At 40.3% G+C, this 22,937-nt stretch overlaps 1 non-coding gene across 1 annotated transcript; it reads right to left on the bottom strand.

The window, feature by feature from the left end:
• Positions 1-20,476: 20,476 nt before the first annotated feature.
• LOC118482869 lies at positions 20,477-20,583 on the bottom strand. The gene has a single exon (XR_004869091.1). It is a non-coding gene; the product is annotated as a small nucleolar RNA R71 (small nucleolar RNA).
• Between the last annotated feature and the right edge of the window lie 2,354 nt (positions 20,584-22,937).

Raw genomic sequence — 22,937 nt, forward strand, 5'->3', positions numbered from 1 at the left:
TGTACGATGTAAAACAATGTTGATTATTAATAAAACAATGTGCTTTGGTGTTATTATATGTGTTTTGATGTATTATGTGTATATTTGTTTTTGGTGATTTTTACAATTCGATTCAATTCCAATTTCAAGCTTTAAATCGCTTTCTGGAAGTTATACGCGAACTGGTGCGTAAACGCAGTCAGTATAACGCAACAAACATTCCGGAATAGTGACATAGGCTTAACATACCTTAAATAACCTCCATATAACTTAGAAATAAGTTCTGGATGGTTTGGTGTGTTAAAATCAACTTTCTTCGATCGCAGGGACTATTTGTGTCAAACTGCGAAACTATACCAATTTGTATAGTAACGAACATTCCAGAACTTGATCATAAGTTAAACATACTCTAAATATCCTTTACATAGCTTAGAAATAGGCTTTGAGTGATTCGGTATGCTAAAATAAACTTTATTGATCAATAGGGATTAAAGCGTCAAAAAGTGCACAAGTTTACATTTTCGCGCATATTTTACGTTTTGAATATATCCGGACATCCAAAAATTCATGTAATCATTAAAATATTATGTTTTAGTGTGTGGCATGATAAAATTCCATTCCTCACTTAATTTGGATCGTTTTTGCGTTCGTTACGACTCCCGTCGTAATTAACCGAACAACGCGATCGTACGACCAAACAAACCGACTTCCGAGATATGTTTAGCATGTTTTGAGTTCCCTATACTTTAACATCATTTAGAGACTTGAAATGAGGTTAACGGGGCTTAAACGTGTCAAAAATGAGCCGAAATGCAAGTTTCTGATGTGCAGGGACCTGTTTTGACAATCTGCCAAAGTTGGCCAGGCGGCCCGCGTAAGCCAAGCTTAATTCTTACGCGGGGCGCGAGAGCATGTCAGACAGAAACTTCAGATTCAGCAATCTGGGCTAAATTCAGAGGTTTTAATGTAATATTTGCAATATCTGGAGCTGGTTTTCGACTCCCATTGTATTCTAATACCATTAACCCACATGTATGGCCAAGATTTCACCCTCTAAACACTTGGAATCATCCTATTGATCCTAACTTCCTATAAATAGCATGCTTCCTCATTTGGGTTTTTCACAACTTGATTCAATCTCTGCTCTAAGTTGAGGTTTTAACATCTCATACCTGAGTAATTTTGAATCAAAACACCCTCTTGGACCCTTTGTAAGTCCTCTTCTTGCTTGTTCTTGTATTTCAAGCATGAAAGTCAAACAAGTTTGACTTTCAGCTTTGACCAAGTCAATGGTTACCACAAAGTTCCGTTGAACTTTGCAACGTGAGCGTAATCACGATGGTTATAGTCCCTTGTGACTATACCTACTGATTACCACGTTGACTAGGCGTAGTGACGAGTCGCAGTTTCGGCCAAAATGCGTGTTTATGCGTATTTTGTAACCAAACTACTCTAGGGTATCAAAACCGTTTGTTTTGATATCAAAACCTGTTTTCTAACTTAACTAAACATGTTCTAGCATGTTTAGCTCGTCACTCTTAGTTTGGTGCTTGTGTAGAGTCGTAAGTCAAGCGGACTAAACACCCGCTTAGACTTTCGAACACGACCCGTTTGGTCGATCGTTAGGATCTGACCAAACATGTTTAGTGACCATAGTAGCATAGGGAATAACCTTTCAAGATTATACCTTATGGTCACTTAGGTTTAATTAGTCGCATGATAGGTAGTTATATGCCTTTGGTAAATTACCAAAATACCCATTTTCATACATAATTGGTAATTAAGCATATGTAACCTAAACTTTTGACACGTAACTAATTATGTAGCATAATTAAACATGTATGGGCATATAATACTTGTCATAGGACTAGTTAGACGTCTCGAACGCGCTTTTGCGTGCACGACGCTTTAAAGTAGCGTAAGCTACCTTAATGGGTCGCGATGGGTCGAAAGCACATAGGTTAGGTTTCAATTTAGAATGTAGGCTTTGTTAAACCATATCACATGAGTTCCAACACTCATTTGGTTTACAAGACCTCATTCTGTCCGATCTTCCGATTTAGGCGTCTATTGTTTGACTAGTGGTTCGATTACTAGGTGCTGTTTGATTTCTCTGGTTTGCTCGAGTTTGTTGAAGTTCTATTGATTGAGGATACTTTGCACTCCATGTGAGTACATAGTTCCCCTATTTTACTGTTTTTAAATGTTTTGGGGTGATTCATATGTACAAAATGTTTTCAAGGTTTAAACGATGATTTCAAAAACGATTAAAACGATTTTTACTAAACTAATGACGATTTCAATGATGTGAACAAAACTTGATGGTTGTAGTTACATAACGAATGACATTCATTAATTTTGGCCCAACCGACCAGTATTAGGTTATGGTACCATAGGATCTGACAAATCCCATTACTTTACTACACCCATGGTTATGTGTGGGGGTTGTGGGTAGCGACTGAATCTGATATTTGTTAACTTACCCTTTGGTGGTTTGTTAACTCGAGAAGCGATAAACGAGGTGATCGAGTCACGAAGGTCTGAATGTTATTAACGAGACGACCATATATAAGTTATCACAATTAAAACGAGGACGATTTAAACGATATAAACGAGTAAACGATTTAAACGAGTAAACGATTTGGAAACAATTTGGAAACGATTTGGAAACGATGTTAAACAATCTGGGTAAACGATTGGTTTTTGGCTAGTGTTTAGATAACGGGACGGGTATAATGTGGTGAAAACATGGTAGATACGCCGCTGGTACTTCTTATATATAAGTGTTTTCAACATATTATATACCGTGGCATTATTTAGTTCACTTGGGTAAACGATTTTGGAACGATATCACACAAACGAGGTTTTCGAAATAATACGAGTTTTATTAACGAGATTTTATTAACGATTTAATACGAGATGTTTTACAAATTGCTTTACTAAAACAAATGTTTTTGGGTAAAGAATCATGGCTACGAGATTTTATAAACTATAACCCGCTTGATTTGAGTTGGTTAATTAAGTTGCAATATTACACTCTTTTCAAAACAAAGTTTTTAAATGAAGTATTGCAACATTTAAACTAGCCATGAATCCGACACTCCTATAAAACCTATGTACTCGCCAGCATTTCCTTGTTGACTAAGTTTTTACATATGTTTCAGGTGTTGTTGCTTGATGTGGTTTCTAGGATGCATGCGTCACGTAGGATCTGGACAAGGCCTTAGTGACATAATAACAATGATAGTCGATATTTAACGTGTTTGTTATGTGTCAAGACAATGTAATGTTAATATTTTCAATAAAACGAAACTCCTTGTGTATCCATGGTTGTGAAACAATAATTCTGTTGCAACACTCCCCGACGTTTCCGCCACGGTTTTGTTGTTTTAGCGCGGTCGGGGTGTGACAGAAGAGTTGGTATCAGAGCCAATGGTTATAGGGAATTAGGTTATTAGTAATGCGTTGACCTAGACTATAACTTTCGGACCCTAACACAAGTCTACTTGTGTTTAGATTTTAAAACAAAACCGTCACCTATCCTTAGGTGATAACCACAACGAGAACACAAATCCAAATCTGCTTCGAAAATTAATCATCCATTCTAGGATGATTGACTACTAGGTTTTGAACCCTCTGTTATATGGTTTTGAACCCTTTTGAGTTTTCAACATCTCGTCAAAGTTTGGGTCTAAATAGTGTGAACACGTGCAAACTGGAAGGGTGAATGCCTGTACCCTGAGTTTTCTGTCTAAGGCTAGAGTGTTCGTACAAATCCACATAATCGGACTAGTCACTCTTACCTGGGAACTCTTGGGGTGAGTGTTCACTTATAGGCGAGCATGTCTTCGCGATGCATTATTTTGATTCATTTACTTTGATTAGTCACTGCGTGTCGTTTGTTTGTTCGAGGTAACGAACAAATGATCGCCTTCCTTGTGTTTTGTCGATACCTCTTTTTGCTTTTTCCTAATTATCAACCTTACTCGTTTCTCATATTTCCTTGTTAGACAATGCCTCCTCGACGTGAAGCACAATCTTTTACTATTGAAGAAATCGCAGCCCTAGTCTCTCAGCAAGTGGCTGTTGTGCTTCCCGGTGTTGTGACTCAAGTCCACGAGATATACAACAATAACAATAATAACAACAATAATGCACAGTGTAATTTCAAGAACTTCAATTCTGCTAAGCCGCTTAAGTTTTCTGGGTCGCAAGGAGCAACTGCGCTCCTGCAGTGGTTTGAGAGTATCGAGAACACATTCAGGCACGTGCAGTGTCCGAATGCGCGTAAGGTTGAATTCGCTTCGAGCGTGTTTGAGAAGCAAGCGCTTACCTGGTGGAATGGTATTATGCGCGATAGGGGTGCCGAAGTGGCATTCGCACAAACATGGGAAGAGCTTCGAGCTCTCATGATGAAAGAGTTTTGTCCCCATCACGAGATTCGAGCTTTGGAACGAGAGTTTGACGATTTAAAGCAAGATGGGGCTGAACACTGTGCGTACATGGATCGTTTTGAGGAACTCAGTCTATTGTGTCCCACCATGGTTACCCCACCAGACAAAGCAATCGAAAGATATATCGATGGTCTACCCGATTCTATGCTGGATATTGTGACCAGTGTTAATCCTACTACCCTTCGTCAAGCAATCAAGTTGTCTGCTACCCTGACTGAGACTCAAGTCAGAAAGGGGAAACTCACCTGAAAGGGGGATAAAAAGAAGGCGACTGATTATGGGAAAGACAAGAAAAAGGGTAAAGGTAAAGAAGGTGAGTCGTCGAAGAAATCAAGGTAGCGAAAGGGTGCCCAGAATTTTGCTGTTACGGCACAGACTAATCAGAACTCACCGGCTCAACCTCATACGAAAAAGGCGTATGCTGGTACCGCACCTCATTGTGCTCGCTGCAACGGTCATCATGTTGCACAGCAAGCTTGTAAGCAGTGCACGACGTGTGGTAAACTTGGGCATTTGGCCAATGTTTGTCGATTAGGACAAAATCAGGTTGCCCAGGTTCAAGCTCCGGTACAAGGGAATGCTGCTAGATTCCCACCAGGTTCATGTTTCAATTGTGGAGAGTTTGGACACTTCCGCAACAACTGTCCAAGGCTGGTGAATGCAAACGCGAATGCTAATGCGAATCCGAATGCGAACGGCAACGCCAACATGAATCCTGCTCGAGGGCGAGCATACAATTTAAATGCAAACGAAGCAAGGGCTGACAACGAGGTTGTCAATGGTACGTTTCTTTTTAACAATCAACCCGCATCTATTCTTTCTGATTCTGGTGCCGATCGAAGTTTTGTTTCGTTATCTTTTGAACCTTTGCTTGCGATACCTAGAACTAAATTAAGGAATCCCTTATCTGTCGAAGTTGCTACTGGTAAACCTCTTGTCCTCGATTCTGTTATTCGTGATTGTCAGTTGAAACTTGATAACCATCTTTTTCCTATCGACCTCACGCCAATGCAACTTGGGAGCTTCGACATTATCGTTGGAATGGATTGGTTAACCAAACACCACGCTGAGGTGGTATGTTTCGATAAGATTGTTCGTATTCCTCTTCCGTTTGGCGATGTTCTGGAGGTTCATGGCGAGAAACCTTCAGGTGGATTGAAGCTTATGTCATGCATGGAAGCCCAAAGATATTTGCAAAAAGGATATGTTGCCTTCCTGGCACATGTCACCGAGGAGAAAAGCAAAAGTAAGAGTATTCAGGATATTCCGATTGTTCGGGATTATCCAGAGGTGTTTCCTGATGAAATGCCTGGTTTGCCTCCAGTTCGTCAAGTTGAGTTTCATATCGACCTTGTACCCAATGCCAACCCGATTGCAAAGGCACCTTACCGTCTTGCACCATCAGAAATGCAAGAGTTATTGAAACAGCTTCAAGAGTTATCTGATAAAGGATTCATCCGTCTGAGTTATTCACCTTGGGGAGCTCCTGTCCTCTTCGTGAAAAAGAAAGATGGGTCTTTTCGAATGTGTATCGATTATCGTGAGCTTAATAAGCTTACCATCAAGAATCGATATCCCTTACCTCGAATTGATGATCTCTTTGACCAGCTGCAAGGTGCTTCATGTTTTTCTAAGATCGATCTGCGTTCTGGGTATCATCAACTTCGTGTTCTCGAAGAAGATATTCCCAAAACTACTTTCCGCACGAGATATGGGCATTACGAGTTCACAGTCATGCCCTTTGGTTTGACGAATGCTCCAGCTATCTTTATGGACTTAATGAATAGGGCCTATAAACCTTATTTAGACAAGTTCATTATTGTGTTCATCGATGATATCCTCATTTATTGGAAGACTCAAGACGATCACGAGCAACACCTTCGCTTAACGTTGGAACTCCTTAAGAAGGAACAACATTTCGCTAAATTCTCCAAGTGTGAATTCTGGCTTAAAGAAGTTCAGTTTCTGGTTCATATAGTCAACGAGCAGGGTATTCATGTGGATCCATCCAAGATTGTTGCTATTAAGGATTGGAGTACGCCAACGACGCCTACAGAGATTCGATCTTTTCTTGGTCTTGCTGGTTATTATCGTCGATTCATTTCTAATTTCTCGAAGATTGCGGTTCCATTCACTGCTTTGACTCAGAAGAATAAGCCTTTTGAGTGGGGACCCAAGCAAGAAGAAGCGTTCCAAACGCTGAAGCAGAAGTTATGTAATGCTCCTGTTCTATCTCTGCCCGAGGGAAGCGATGATTTTGTTGTCTATTGCGATGCGTCCAACTTAGGCCTTGGTTGCGTCATCATGCAACGAGGTAAAGTTATTGCATATGCATCTAGACAGCTGAAAATTCACGAGAAGAACTACACGACTCATGATCTTGAGTTAGGAGCTGTGGTTTTCGCGCTTAAAATCTGGAGACACTACCTCTATGGAACGAAGTGTGTGGTTTTCGCAGACCACAAAAGTCTCCAGCATATTCTTAATCAGAAAGAGCTGAACATGAGGCAACGACGTTGGGTTGAACTTTTGAACGATTACGATTGCGAGATTCGCTACCATCCTGGTAAGGCGAATGTCGTAGCCGATGCGCTTAGTCGAAAAGAGCGAGTCAAGCTTCACTTTGTCCAAGCTCTATCCGATATCCAATCTCGTATCCTTCAAGCTCAACGATCTTGTGTGATCAAGGGTTTATTGAAAGATGAGCTACCGCTTCAACTTGAGCTTAAGCTCGAAAGGAAAGGCGATGGTTTACTATTCTTCAAGGATTGTTTGTGGGTTCCGAAATAAGACGATCTTCGCACCCTAGTGATGGACGAATCTCACAAGTCTCGATATTCTATCCATCCTGGTGCTGATAAAATGTACAAGGATCTTCGTACTAAGTTCTGGTGGCCTGGTATGAAGAAAGATGTTGCCTTGTATGTATCGAAATGCCTAACTTGTCTCAAAGTCAAGGCTGAACATCAACGACCTTCTGGTTTGCTTGTACAACCAGAAATACTGGTTTGGAAGTGGGAGAGCCTTGCGATGGATCTCATCACTAAGTTACCGCGTACATCTAAAGGTCACGATGCTATTTGGGTTGTTATCGATCGATTAACGAAGTCAGCTCATTTTCTTCCGATTCGCGAGGATCTATCTGCTGATAAACTTGCAAAGATTTATGTTGATGAGATTGTTTCACGACATGGTGTTCCTTTGGATATCATTTCCGATCGTGATGCTCGATTTTCATCTCATTTCTGGGAGACCATGCAATCTGCTATGGGAACCCAACTAAATCTAAGCACTGCTTATCATCCCCAAACAGATGGACAATCCGAGAGGACGATTCAAACTTTGGAGGATATGCTTAGAGCATGCGTGATAGACTTTGGTGGTAATTGGGATTCTCATCTACCAATGATCGAATTCTCTTACAACAATAGTTATCATGCTAGCATCAATATGGCGCCATTCGAAGCTCTCTGCGGTCGAAAATGTCGTTCACCTGTCTGTTGGAACGAGACCGGTGAAGCTCAGCTTACTGGACCTGAGCTCGTTCTAGAAACAACAGATAAAATCAAGAAAATTCATGATAATCTTGTGACAGCTCGAAGCCGTCAAAAGAGTTATGCGGATATGCGACGCAAGCCCTTAGAATTTCAAGTCGGGGATCGTGTCCTACTCAAGGTTTCACCTTGGAAAGGAGTCGTGAGATTTGGAAAGAAAGGAAAACTTGCACCTCGATATGTGGGACCATTCAAGATTGTGGAAAGAATTGGGAAAGTTGCCTATCGACTAGAGCTACCTCCAAAGCTTGGAAATATTCATCCGACTTTCATGTGTCCAATCTGCGAAAGTGTTTAGCTGACGTTGATCTTCACATACCTCTTGACGAGATCCAAATCGATGAAAGGATGCACTTTGTTGAGAAACTCGTGGAGATAGTGGACCGTACATTCAAGCAGTTGAAGAACAAACGGATTCATTTGGTTAAAGTTCGTTGGGAATCCAAACGTGGCCCAGAATTTACTTGGGATTGTAAGGACCAAATGATAACCAAATATCCACATTTGTTTTCACAAGCTTCCTCTAGTTAAAATTTCGGGACGAAATTTCCTAAAGTAGGGGAGACTGTGACAACTGTGCTCTGTAATCGTTGTACGATGTAAAACAATGTTGATTATTAATAAAACAATGTGCTTTGGTGTTATTATATGTGTTTTGATGTACTATGTGTATATTTGTGTTTGGTGATTTTTACAATTCGATTCGATTCCAATTTCAAGCTTTAAATCGCTTTCTGGAAAGTTATACGCGAACTGGTGCGTAAATGCAGTCAGTATAACGCAACAAACATTCCGGAATAGTGACATAGACTTAACATTCCTTAAATAACCTCCACATAACTTAGAAATAAGTTCTGGATGGTTTGGTGTGTTAAAATCAACTTTGTTCGATCGCAGGGACTATTTGTGTCAAACTGCGAAACTATACCAATTTGTATAGTAACGAACATTTCAGAACTTGATCATAAGTTAAACATACCCTAAATATCCTTTACATAGCTTAGAAATAGGCTTTGAGGGATTCGGTATGCTAAAATAAACTTTATTGATCAATAGGGACTAAAAGCGTCAAAAAGTGCATAAGTTTGCATTTTCGCGCATATTTCACGTTCTGAATATATCCGGACATCCAAAAATTCATGTAATTATTAAAATATTATGTTTTAGTGTGTGGCATGATAAAATTCCATTCGTCGCTTAATTTGGATCGTTTTTGCGTTCGTTACGACTCCCGTCGTAATTAACCGAACAACGCGATCGTACGACCAAACAAACCGACATCCAAGATATTTTTGAGCATGTTTTGAGTTCCCTATACTTTAACATCATTTTAGAGCCTTGAAATGAGGTTAACGGGGCTTAAACGTGTCAAAAATGAGCCGAAATGCAAGTTTCTGATGTGCAGGGACCTGTTTTTACAATCTGCCAAAGTTGGCCAGGCGGCCCGCATACGCCAAGCTTAATTCTTATGCGGGGCGCGAGAGCCTGTCAGACAGAAACTTCAGATTCAGCAATCTGGGCTAAATTCTGGGGTTTTAATGTAATATTTGCAATACCTGGAGCTGGTTTTCGACTCCCATTGTATTCTAATACCATTAACCCACATGTATGTCCAAGATTTCACCCTCTAAACACTTGGAATCATCTTATTGATCCTAACTTCCTATAAATAGCAAGCTTCCTCATTTGGGTTTTTCACAACTTGATTCAATCTCTGCTCTAAGTTGAGGTTTTAACACCTCATACCTGAGTAATTTTGAATCAAAACACCCTCTTGGACCCTTTGTAAGTCCTCTTCTTGCTTGTTCTTGTATTTCAAGCATGAAAGTCAAACAAGTTTGACTTTCAGCTTTGACCAAGTCAATGGTCAACACAAAGTTCCGTTGAACTTTGCAACGTGAGCGTAATCACGATGGTTATAGTCCCTTGTGACTATACCTACTGATTACCACGTTGACTAGGCGTAGTGACGAGTCGCAGTTTCGGCCAAAATGCGTGTTTATGCGTATTTTGTAACCAAACTACTCTAGGGTATCAAAACCGTTTGTTTTGATATCAAAACCTGTTTTCTAACTTAACTAAACATGTTCTAGCATGTTTAGCTCGTCACTCTTAGTTTGGTGCTTGTGTAGAGTCGTAAGTCAAGCGGACTAAACACCCGCTTAGACTTTCGAACACGACCCGTTTGGTCGATCGTTAGGATCCGACCAAACATGTTTAGTGACCATAGTAGCATAGGGAATAACCTTTCAAGATTATACCTTATGGTCACTTAGGTTTAATTAGTCGCATGATAGGTAGTTATATGCCTTTGGTAAATTACCAAAATACCCCTTTTCATACATAATTGGTAATTAAGCATATGTAACCTAAACTTTTGACACGTAACTAATTATGTAACATAATTAAACATGTATGGGCATATAATACTTGTCATAGGACTAGTTAGACGTCTCGAACGCGCTTTTGCGTGCACGACGCGTTAAAGTAGCGTAAGCTACCTTAATGGGTCGCGATGGGTCGAAAGCACATAGGTTAGGTTTCAATTTAGAATGTAGGCTTTGTTAAACCATATCACATTGTTGGACCGTTGTTTTGACCCGAAAAGTCAGTCAAGGTAGCTCATCCTCATATACAAAGGCGGAAACAGAGTATACAAGGTTACAACAGCTTGTCCTATTAATTCCACTGCTTTTATTTGCTTCCTGAGTAAATTTTGACAGAGTTTCGCTCCAGAGCACACACATCCACACCTCGATCCGCTCCAAAGACATCCTATTTATAGACTAGCCGGTTCGCTTATATGACAGTTCATATAAGCGGACCTGTTATAATGACATATAAGCGGACCCATTTGAACCCTATAAGCGGACCTATACATAACCTGACCATAAAAGCGGACCTACATCTATAATTACATAAACTTGACAATTTGACCCCCTGTTGACTAATCTTGACTTAGAACTTCATATAGACGTAGTCAACAGACATCCTATGCATCAACAGACTCCCCCTTGGATGTTGACGTAGTCTTTATCAGTCTTCAGATCCGTAGTCTTCAGTCTTGATCTTTTCTCCAACTCTGTCTTCTCCTCGTAAGTATTCTTCACAGGTTCCAGTATTAACACCTGTCTCTAACTTTCATCTTCCCTTTAGTTGATCCAGACTCCCCCTTTCACAGACTCCCCCTCTCAGTATGCTGGAATCTTGAAATATCTGGTTCAAACTTTGACAATTTGCCTACGTGGGAATAATGAAGTCTCCAAACCTGTTACTCAACCAATATCATTACGATCTATCTTTTCAAACACTAAAACACAAACTCAATCAGTTATAAATATCCACTCAAGTATTCAGGTCCAAATTAATGACCCTGATCACTTGATTAATCTACCAAGTTCAATTTAATGACCCTGGTTGATCTTTTGACGATACCAACTAATTTTAGTAAAACATTTTCGACTTTTTCTGAAAGATAACAAGTATCAAGTTAATGAACTTGTTTTTAACTCTGAAAACAATCAAACTTCCAACAATGTAAGCTCTCCTCATTCTTCAGCTCAGAATCTCCTGCATCTGCTTCATCTTTCTAGAATCCAACAATCAACTTTCCACTCTGGTTTGTCTAAAATAAAGCAGAAATAAAATTTTTTTGGGTTTTAAGGTGATCTAAACTAAGAAATTGTAATAACAGAAAACTTAAATTGCAGAAAAGTAAACTATTTACAAGTTTTATTTTTGACGAGCGTGTCAGGGAATCATATCAGCTTTTTAGACAGATTACAAGTACCGTTAAGCTACATTACATTTTTAGATTTAAACAATTCACCTCGATTGTCGATATACTGATCCATCTTAAATTCTCACACAAACTTCAATCTATTCAGGATACCGTTTAAGTGTCTTAAGAACTTAGTTCAATTCATGTGTCCCACCTCTTGAATATACTCTCGTATCCAAAATCCCAGATATTCAGTCTTACAGGCAAGAATACTACAATGATGTCTGTACATAAATTAGGGGATGCGAGAACTGAGGGATCTCTGGTCAGAACTTCCGTTCAGCAGAGAGATATCAGTTTCGACTTTGCAGTATGTCCCCTTTAGAGGATCTTTTCAGCTACAACAGATGATTATCAATTTTATTGTCTAATCAGTTGAGGGCTTTATACTATATTTCAAGCATTTTGGATAAAGAATTAGCCAAGGACTAGGCCAGAACTACCGTTCAGCAGAAGTCCTGGAATAATACCCAGACATCATAGAGTATAAACACCTAGTATATCAGAATACGAGACCTTTCAAACGAGATTTCAGGGGTTACCTATATATCCAAGTAGTGTTCCCCACGAATTTCACCAGTTTAAATTTTAGGTTTGTATCCCGAATAAATTTACTAAATGTGCGAAAACCTATCGACACATCGTTAGTGAGACTGTTTAACTCATTTTGACTTTCCAAATCTTTAGCATACTGTAATTGTCTAGCCGATGTACTATCATTTTCCCTATATACACAAGCTCTTTTTCAATTTTATCATGTTTTTGTATTTTTTCATTTTTTACTGTTTTTGTATTTTACTGAAAATAAACTATGTACAACTATCTATCTCCCCCTAAATACCAAAACACGTAAAAAATCGACAAACCATCGCAGATTCTTTCTCGTCTTCATCCGCAACAGTATTCTCATCAACGCTCACAATTCCATCCGACACCGAAAGTAATTTCATACCATTAAGTTTTAACAAATATTGAAACCGATTATTTTCAAAAGCTTTGGTATGCAAATCAGCTTTTTGTTCGTCAGTGTGGATTTTCTCAATTCGTATCAACTTTTTCTCGAAGCAATCGCGAATAAAGTGATAACGAACCTCTATATGTTTAGTTTTAGCGTGATGTACTGGATTTTTAGTTATATTAATTGCGGCCTCATTATCAACAAACAGAGGTGTGTTAAGAAACTGCAAACCGTAGTCGCGCATCTGTTGCTGTATCCATAGGATCTGAGAGCAGCAACTGCTAGCAGAAACGTACTCCGCTTCACATGTAGATAGCGCCACAGATGTTTGTTTCTTACACTGCCAGGTAACCAATCTAGGTCCAAAGAACTGGCATCCTGCAGTTGTTGATTTCGCATTGACTTTGCAGCATCCGAAATCTGAATCGGAATACCCTTCGAGCGTAAAATCGCCTTTTCTAGGATACCATAACCCCAATGACGGAGTACCTTTTAGGTAACGTAATATCCTTTTGACAATAATCATGTGCGATGCTCTCGGGTTAGACTGAAATCTTGCTGCGAGGCACGTTGGGTACATGATGTCAGGACGTGAAGCAGTCAGATACATCAAAGAACCTATCATGGAACGGTAAAACGTTTCATCAGCCCTGTCTCCGGTGAGATCTGGGTGAATCCCATGATTAGTCGCAAGTGGGGTAGCAGCTGGAGTAGAACTTGACATTCCAAATTTCTCTAGAATATCATGCACGTACTTCGTTTGATGAATGAAAATTCCCTCAGGAAGTTGTTCAACTTGTAGACCCAGAAAGAATTTCATCTCCCCCATTGATGACATTTCGAATTTCTGCTTCATCACCTGTTCGAAATCTTTGCACAATTTCTCATTCGCTGACCCAAAAATTATATCGTCCACATAAATTTGTACTATCAGAAGATGACCATCAACGACTTTAGTGAAGAGAGTGGCATCCACTTTTCCACGTATGAACTGGTTAGCGAGTAGGTGTTGAGACAAAGTCTCGTACCAGGCTCTCGGCGCCTGATGTAGACCATACAACGCTTTGTCCAGCAGATAAACTTTGTTCTTGTGGATTGGGTTAGTAAAGCCCGGTGGCTGACCAACATAAACCTCCTCTTTGACCTTCCCATAAAGAAACGCTGATTTTACATCCAGCTGATATACTTTGAAATTCTTCCAAGACGCAAATGCTAGGAAAATCCTGATAGCCTCTAGTCGAGCGACAGGAGCATAGACTTCGGTAAAATCAATCCCCTCCTGTTGACTAAAGCCCTGAACAACGAGTTGAGCTTTGTTCCTTACAACCACTCCTCTGTCGTCCCTCTTACACTTGAAAACCCATTTTGTATTGATTTTCCTTTGACCATCAGGCAAATCAACTAACTTCCACACCCCCAACTTTTCAAACTGACTTAACTCTTCTTGCATCGCTATGACCCAAGAGTCTTCAGTAAGCGCCTCTTTGTAAGTTCTCGGTTCGACCTGCGAGATAAAACAACATAATGAAAATTCAGTTTGTAAAGGTGCTACTGTAGAATAAAAACATGTTAAGCCCTGGTCAATTTGACGTCTCGTGCGAACGCCCGATTGCAATTCTCCTATGATCAACTCCTCTAGATGATAAGAAAGAGTTCGCGGCATCACTTCGCTTGGAACATCTACATTTCCCTCCAGATTAGTTACATTCTGCTCTGCATCTTGTTCACCAACTTGGTTTGTTTGACTTGACAACTGGATCTGCTCCCCCTCAAGGTCTGAATCACCATGGTCAAATACTGGCATGTTATCAGCTTCTTGATCATCATTCACCTCCGACTGACTACCAGGAGCAACTTTATCATCATGTTCACCAACATTACTAGGACCTGCTTCATCGTCATTTGAAGTTTCCCGAGGTCTTCTAGAATACTCCGCTGGGAACCTGAGCTGCGACTCATACTCTCGCAAAATATCCAGCTCATCAAAGAAATCTTCTTCTTCCTCGGATTCTTCTCTCATGTCAAACGAATCCCAAAGTTTGTCATAATTATATCTCCATGAATCACCAGGATTCTGTGGCGGCATAGGTACCCCTGACATTCAACATTCGCTGCTTCAATAATCCGCTTTTCGCTTGGAACGAAGACACGTCGTGTAGGACTTGAATAACCAACAAAGATTCCCTCAATGCTCTTCGGACCAAACTTTCCATTAGGCTCTATCACCGTACAGGGAGATCCAAACGGTTCTAGATACTTCAAATTCGGCTTGCGGTTATTGATTAGCTCAAAACACGTCTTGTTGAACTTCTTTACAGTAAGAACTCTGTTGAGAGTATAGCATGCAGCAGAAACAGCTTCAGCCCAGAAATTAATTGGTAACTTAGAGTCTGCAAGCATCGTTCTGGCTGTTTCAATTAGCGTCCGGTTTTTGCGTTCTGCAACTCCATTCTGCTGCGGAGTGTACGGAGCACTAAACTCATGCAATATACCTCTTTCATCACAAAATTCTTCCATCTTACTGTTTTTTAACTCAGTACCATTATCACTGCGAATTCTACAGATCGGCCTCTGGTACAGATTCTCAATTCTTTTAAACAACGCCATCAAGCTGTCAAACGTTTCGTCTTTCGATTTAAAAAACATGACCCAAGAAAATCTGGAATAGTCATCAGTCACGACTAAACAGTAGGAATCTCCTGTTATACTCTTTACATTCACTGGACCAAACAAATCCATGTGAAGTCTTTCCAATGGTCTTGAAACTGAATTAACTTGCTTTGTGGGGTGTGACTTTTTCTTCTGTTTGCCTTTGACACAACTTATGCACTCCCCTTCCAGATGAAAACCTTTGACATGCACTCCTGTGACCAAATCGTTATGCACCAAATGATTCATTTTCCTTAGATGAATATGCCCCATCTTTCGGTGCCACAATCTTGATTCTTTCTCCGTTGCTCTGGACACAAAACAATGAGCCTGACCCGTGGTTGTAGTAGCGATGCTCATGTCCAACACGTACAGATCATTAACCCTTGGTGCCCTCATGATGATCCATTCCTCAGGTATCACAAATCCCGGTTTTAAGATCAAACATTCTTTGTCGGTGAAATGAGTAGTATACATTCTGTCACAGATCTGGGAGATACTCAGCAGGTTGTTCTCCAACTCAGCGATATAGTTAACTCTCTCAAACGTTACGATGCCATTCGATAACGTTCCTTCACCTATGATCTTTCCTCCTTGATTACCCGCAAAACCCACGTAACCACCATTAATGTTATTCACATCATACAGCAACGCAGTCTTCCCTGTCATATGTCTCGATGCTCCACTATCCATTATTGTAGGATCGTTTGTTGACCTGACGAGTCGTTCAGAAGAGTGCTTAGACTAATTCAGAGGCGGAATTCATTGAATTAGTCTTCGTAAAGCTTGATTTCACTACTTAACGTCTCCTGTATTGATTAAATGTCAAATTACAAGCTCTTGGAGACAAACGGGCAGGGGTTCGCCGTTACACCTTAGAAAACACACACATGGACTACTGGAACCGCTCATATGACACCCATATATATAGACCCTCTGGATCGCTTATATGGACATGTCCATATAAGCGATCCACTCATTATGTCATATAAGCGATCCAATCTTCATGACATATGAGCGATCCCATATATATATAGTGACACAAAAGCGGTCCACACTATATACCCTATAAGCGACCCTTTCTAATACCAGATTTCTCGTTTACTGTTCACAATACACTCAACCCTACCCTAAGACTCGAACGAAGATGTAGTCGACAGACAACTGCACCAACAGACTCCCCCTTGAATGTTGACGGAATCTTCAGTGAGAGTCTTCAATCATTCACAGCTCTTCAATCTTGTTCGGTCTTCTTCAGGAACTCTGCCTGGAATCAAATCTTCTTCAGAAATTCCTTCCTGAAACCATATGCCTGGATCTTTCTCTGGTTTTAACTTTCGTCAGACTCCCCCTATCATCATGCTGGGATCTCTGTCTGGAAATCGTTATCACCATTGAAATCAACTCCTGGCTTTCTCTGTTTAAGCTCTTCTCTGGTTCTGATGTGTCTCCTGGCTATCTGTAGCAACAGGATCAGAAACCTGCAAAACTCAGACACACTATCACAATACAACACAATTATGATTCAAATTAATGAATCAACTAATCATCTGATATATTTTTTTCAATTAAACACTGATTACAAATTTGAAACATTCCAATTTCTGATACAACCTAATGAATCATTTTAAACATTTCAAATGACTTAACCAACCTGTCTGTTCATCAAGTTTAGCCCTTGAGATTTTGAAAATTAGCTCTTCAACATCAGTTGTCGAAAATCTTTTTGGATTTTTCAAAATATGAAACGTAAATGCAAAAACAAGAATTAAATGCAAAACAAACATATTTTTGTGAGTTTGTGCAAGAGGATCATATCAGTTTTTTTGAGACACATCACAAGCACCGTTAAGCTTTTAATCGTTTTAAGTTCTAAACGATTCACGTAGATTGACGATATAGTTGTCCTCTTAAATTTTCATACAATTTTCAATCTATTCAGGATACTATTTAAGTGTTTTATGAACTTAGTTCAATTAATGTGTCCCACCTCTTGAATATACTCCCGTATCCAGAATCCCAATATTCAGTCTTACAGGTATGAATACTACAACGATGTCTGTATATAAATTAGGGGAAATATGCGAGAACTGAGGGATCTCAGGTCAGAACTTCCGTTCAGCAGAGAGATATCAGCTTCGACTTAGCAGTGTGTCCCCTTTAGAGGATATTTTCAGCTACAACAGATGATTATCAATTTTATTGTCTAATCAACTGAGGGCTTTATACTATGTTTCAAGCATTTTGCGGAAAGTATTAGCCAAGGACTAGGTCAGAACTACCGTTCAGCAGAAGTCCCGTAATAATACCCCAGACATCATAGAGTATAAACACCTAGTATATCAGAATATGAGACCTTTCAAACGAGATTTCAGGGGTTACCTATATATCCAAGTAGTGTTCCCCACGAATTTCACAAGTTTGAAATTTTAGGTTTATATCCCGAATAAATCTACTAAATGTACTGATGTGTTGCAAACACATCTTATTTTCCTTGTGTATTTTGTATATTATTTTAATAGTTTAGAGTCATTTTTATAATATTTAGATATATATTTTATTATTTATTATTATTACAGGTCTCAGTGCGAAAAGGAATAAAAACGAGCTAACACGGTTTTTAAACGGGCATCCGGGAGTTTGGAATAGAGTTCAAGGGCTGAAACTGCAATTTATGGAAGATAGAATTAATTAATGAAGTTGGAGGACCTGATTTGCAATAAGCTAAGAGTAGAAGATTAATTGTGATGTATACTAAATGATGAGGGGCTTAAGTGCACATTTGTTCAGAGTTAATTAATTCATATGCACCAAACATACGATTTATTCTTTGAACGGCAATTTAAGAAAAAAAAGAAAAGAATGCATTGGACATAAGTCCATGTGGACGGCAATTCAAGGAAAAGAAACAAAGTTAGGCCAAAGGAATCTGCGCGGATTTTTGAAGAGTTGGACTGTTGTAGGAATTTAATTGAAGATTAAGTGGGGCGCAAGTTAGGGTGAAAAGGAAAAGGAGGTCGGTGGAGGGCTGTTGGCTGCATATAAAAGAAAAAAAAAGATTATTATAGGGAGACAATTTTCGTAGGCAGTGGACGAAACAAAAGAGACGAACATTAGGAGCGAAAGTCAGGGACGATTTAGAGCAAGATTATTGTGAAGGAAGCTTTGAGTTGAAGACTAGCATCATAAAGTTTATTGCTTTCGGTTAGAGAACTTTTGTTTATTACTTTGGCTTTCTCTATTGAACTTGAATCTCATGACAATGTTTTCTGAACCCGTTTGCTTTGATTTTATTTATGCTTTGTTCTTGACCATGCTTGGCTAAATTTTCTTTGTGCTACCTAGGTTATGGATAATTGTTAGTTTTATTTACGGTTTCTTGGTTGGTTAACTATTGTTTTGGCTTAGTGTTATGGTAAAAGTGCTCTTGTCATGCTTCTAATGTTTATGCATATTTAATAATTGATGGTTTATTTTTGTTCCACCTTTTCTTGGTTAAAATTAATTGTGTATTAATTAAGACTAGGGTTAGGTGATTTCGTTAACTTTGTGTTTTCGACTAAATATTGTGGTTGCTAGACGTAGTATACCCTAGGAACAAATTAATAAACTATTTGGTAATTAAATATTCTACCATCTTTGAGACCGAGAGGAGATTAGATGTCGGGTTGTCTTAATCATTAGACGGTTTAGGTGTTAATTGCACGAGAGTGAATTACCCTAGGTTTTCTTGTGATTTTTAGCAAACCGTGTTAGAACCTAATTAGAGTTACCACCCCGTACATCCCTTACACTTCCCGGATGTACCGTTTCTAGTGAGACCGAGAGGTAATCTAGATTTAGGGTACCATAACCTAGTTAGAGAGACCGAGAGGTGATCTGACATTAACCGGTGAGTTTATACGCTTTTCTTGACCCTAGATTGCGACCTGTTTGGAGAATGATCTGCCAGCCAGTTTAGGTCTTGTTTAGTGAACCTTAAGATCCGGGTAGCCAAAACTTAGTTATTCCATTCCAGGAACCGTGAGTGAATTGACATGCATCTTGCCTAGGTAGCTACTTTCTCATCATCTGACTGCACCCAAATCTGCTATTTGTGTTCTGTTTGCTTGTCTGCTTTCTTAGTTAATTTTCTTAGTTAATTAAAAATCTAAAAATCCATCTCGAAATTATTAGACTAGGACTCGACAAAAGTTTAGTATCGAGAGTCGCGCCGTTGTGTCCACGGATTGATACTCGGTCTTACCGACTTGACTACATAACGACCGGTGCACTTGCCGATTATGTGTAATTAAGCTAGTTTGACCATTTAATTTGGTGTTTTAAAAATATATTAAACATTTTACACATCAAGTTTTTGGCGCCGCTGCCGGGGACACACAGCGCTTTCGAGGACGACCCGAGTCGGGGATTTAGTCACTTTACTGCTTTCTTAGATTAGTTTTTTTTTATTTTATTTTTCTTTAGTTAAAAAAATAATTAAAAACCCAAAAAAAAAATATCAAAACCCAAAAATTAAAAAAAAATTAATTAGTTTAGTTTCCCTTTTCTAGTCTTCTAGTGATTTGTGCCATTTGCTTTTCAGCTTATGCGCACTCGTTCTTCGGGCACTGCTGAAGATTCTCCATTCTCTGAGCCTGAGTCTGTATTCCACCGTCGCCTGCGTCAGCTAAAATTTAAGGTACCCAAAGTTGAATTTAAATTAGAGTTTGATTTAGAAATGGCTGCACCCCGTAGGACTGTCGCTGACCAAATTAATGTTACCCCCGCCCACATCCGCTCCAGTATCACTCAACCCACTGTTGAGGCTAATAACTGGACCATTCCTCCTGCTCTGATTAACACCATCGCTCAAAATGTCCAGTTTCATGGACTTCGCGACGAGGACCCACACACTCACCTCACTAGATTCTCTAGGGTCTGCGACACTTTCGAGCTTAATGGTGTTACTGAAAGCGCCATCAAGTGTCGCCTCTTTCCATTCTCTTTGACCGGTCAGGCCGCTGTTTGGTTGGAATCCCTCCCACAGGGATCCATCACTACCTGGACTGAGCTTCACACTAAGTTCCTTCAGAAGTACTTCCCTCCAGCTAAGATAGCTCGCCTTAGGAACATGATCTATGCTTTCACCGAGCAGCCTGGGGAATCTTTCTATGAGACGTGGGACCGCTTCAAGGCACTTCTCAATAAGTGTCCTCACCATGGCATGGAGGATTGGAGGATTGTAGAGAAATTCTACAATGGAGTTTCTGAGGCGACTAAACGCCTCCTCGATACCACTGCTGGCGGTAACATGATGAAAACCAAAACCGCTGAAGAGTGTCTTGAGATGATTGAGGATTTAGCCATGAGCACCTATACTGAGCCGAATTTTGGGGGTACTCCTGTAGCCTCTAGAGGTATCCATTCTGTTGATTCTAACACTGCCCTAGCTGCCCAGGTAGATTCCTTAGCAAAGATGATGAAGGATATCCAAGTTAAGTTAAGCTCCAAGTGTGAGATTTGTAGAGGGGGGCACGACCCGATAAATTGCCCTGTAGGTGCTGAAGAGGATGTGAGTTATGTCCAAAATGCAGGTCGGGGCCAGGGTTACAACTCTGGATGGCAGCCACGCCAGAACTCGAACTGGAAGGGTGGGAATCCTCCTGGATTTCAGCCCCGCCAGAGTTTGTTCCAGAACTCTGGTGACGGACTGAGCAGTGGAGCGAGTGGTAGTGAGATGAAGCCTGATCTTGCTGAGTTCTTAAAGAAGAATGAGGAGAACCAGAATAGGACAAACAAATTGCTAGAATCCTTAGTTCTTCAGGGAGAGAATAGGTACCAGGAGCAACAACATAAAAATCAGGAGTTCGAGATGATGTTCAGGAATCAAAATGCCACTATTCAGAACTTAGAGAGGACTGTTGGAGAGATGGCCAGTAGATCCTCTGAGAGACCCTTAGGCACTTTCCCTAGTACTACTCAGTTGAACCCGAATGCTACTGCTAAGGCAGTCACGACTAGGAGTGGTAGAGGTGCTAGAGTAGAGGAACCGGTGGTAGATGAAGAGCCGGTAGATGAGGAAATTGAGATGGAGGCTCCACCTGGCAAGGTGCAAACTCGGTTCAGCCCAGCAAGTACAGCACAACCAGAGAGCCCTCCTAAGGAGAAGGTAGTTCAGAGAGAGTTTGATAGATTACCATACCCTGCTAGGCTTAAGTCGCAAAAGATGGAGAAGGAGTATGGTCACTTCCTTGATTTGTTCAAGCAACTCAAGGTAAATCTCCCATTCGTAGAAGCGTTACAACATATGCCTAAATATGCTAAGTTCTTGAAGGACCTCTTGTCCAACAAGAAGAAATTGGAGGAGATTTCGATTGTGACTTTAGGAGAAGAGTGTTCTACGGTGGTTCAGAATAAACTACCTCAGAAAATGACAGATCCTGGTAGTTTCACTATCCCGTGTTTATTTGGTAGTTCTTCTGTGAGCCACGCGTTGGCCGACTTAGGTGCTAGCATCAATCTAATGCCTTATTCAATTTATTCTAAGCTAGACCTTGGAGAGCCTGTTCCGACGCGGATGAGTATTCAGTTAGCGGATAGGTCGGTGAAGTATCCTAGGGGGATAGTGGAAAATGTTCTGGTGAAGGTGGAGAAGTTTGTTTTTCCGGTCGATTTCGTGATCTTAGACATGAAGGAGGATGAGAAAGTTCCTCTAATTTTAGGGCGACCGTTTCTTGCTACCGCGAAGGCATTGATCGATGTCTTTGACGGTAAACTCACTCTTCGTGTTGGTAGTGACACGGTTACTTTTGACATTAAAGAGTCCATGCAGCACACCGGTGCTAGTGATGATACGCTTTATTTCATCGACTCTTTTATGTCTCATGTTGGTGATAGTCTGCGTAGGTTCTGTGGAGGAGAGCACGAGTTAGATTCCTTAGAGGAGAGTTTAGTAAAGCAAGAAGCCGTAGTAGTAGCCCTGGCGAGTGAAACCCCTAAGGAGAGTGCAGAGAATGAGATAGTAGTAACTGCAGAAAAGCCTTCGGTTGAGAGTCCACCATCGTTAGAACTTAAGAAATTACCTGATCATATCGAGTATGCATTCTTGGATGACGAGGCGCGCTTGCCCGTTATTATCTCATCCGAATTGACATCTGAGGAGAAGAAGAGGTTGGTAGATGTGCTTAGGGATCACAAGCGTGCCATTGCATGGAAGCTTGTGGACATAGAGGGTATTCATCCATCCTTTTGCACTCATAGGATTCTTTTAGAAGACAGTTTCAAACCCGTGGTGCAACCTCAAAGGAGGTTGAACCCGAACATGCAGGAGGTGGTGAAAAAGGAGGTGTTAAAGCTTCTTGATGCCGGCCTGATTTACCCCATTTCTGACTCACCATGGGTTTCACCGGTTCAGGTTGTCCCGAAGAAAGGAGGGATGACAGTTGTGACCAATGAGAGATGTGAGCTTATTCCTATGCGTACGGTCACGGGTTGGAGAGTATGTATTGATTATAGGAGGCTGAATGATGCCACTAGGAAGGATCACTTTCCCCTTCCCTTCATTGATCAGATGCTTGAGC

The sequence above is a fragment of the Helianthus annuus genome, chromosome 1, assembly GCF_002127325.2.
Source record: "Helianthus annuus cultivar XRQ/B chromosome 1, HanXRQr2.0-SUNRISE, whole genome shotgun sequence".
Classification (NCBI taxonomy): Eukaryota; Viridiplantae; Streptophyta; class Magnoliopsida; order Asterales; family Asteraceae; genus Helianthus; species Helianthus annuus.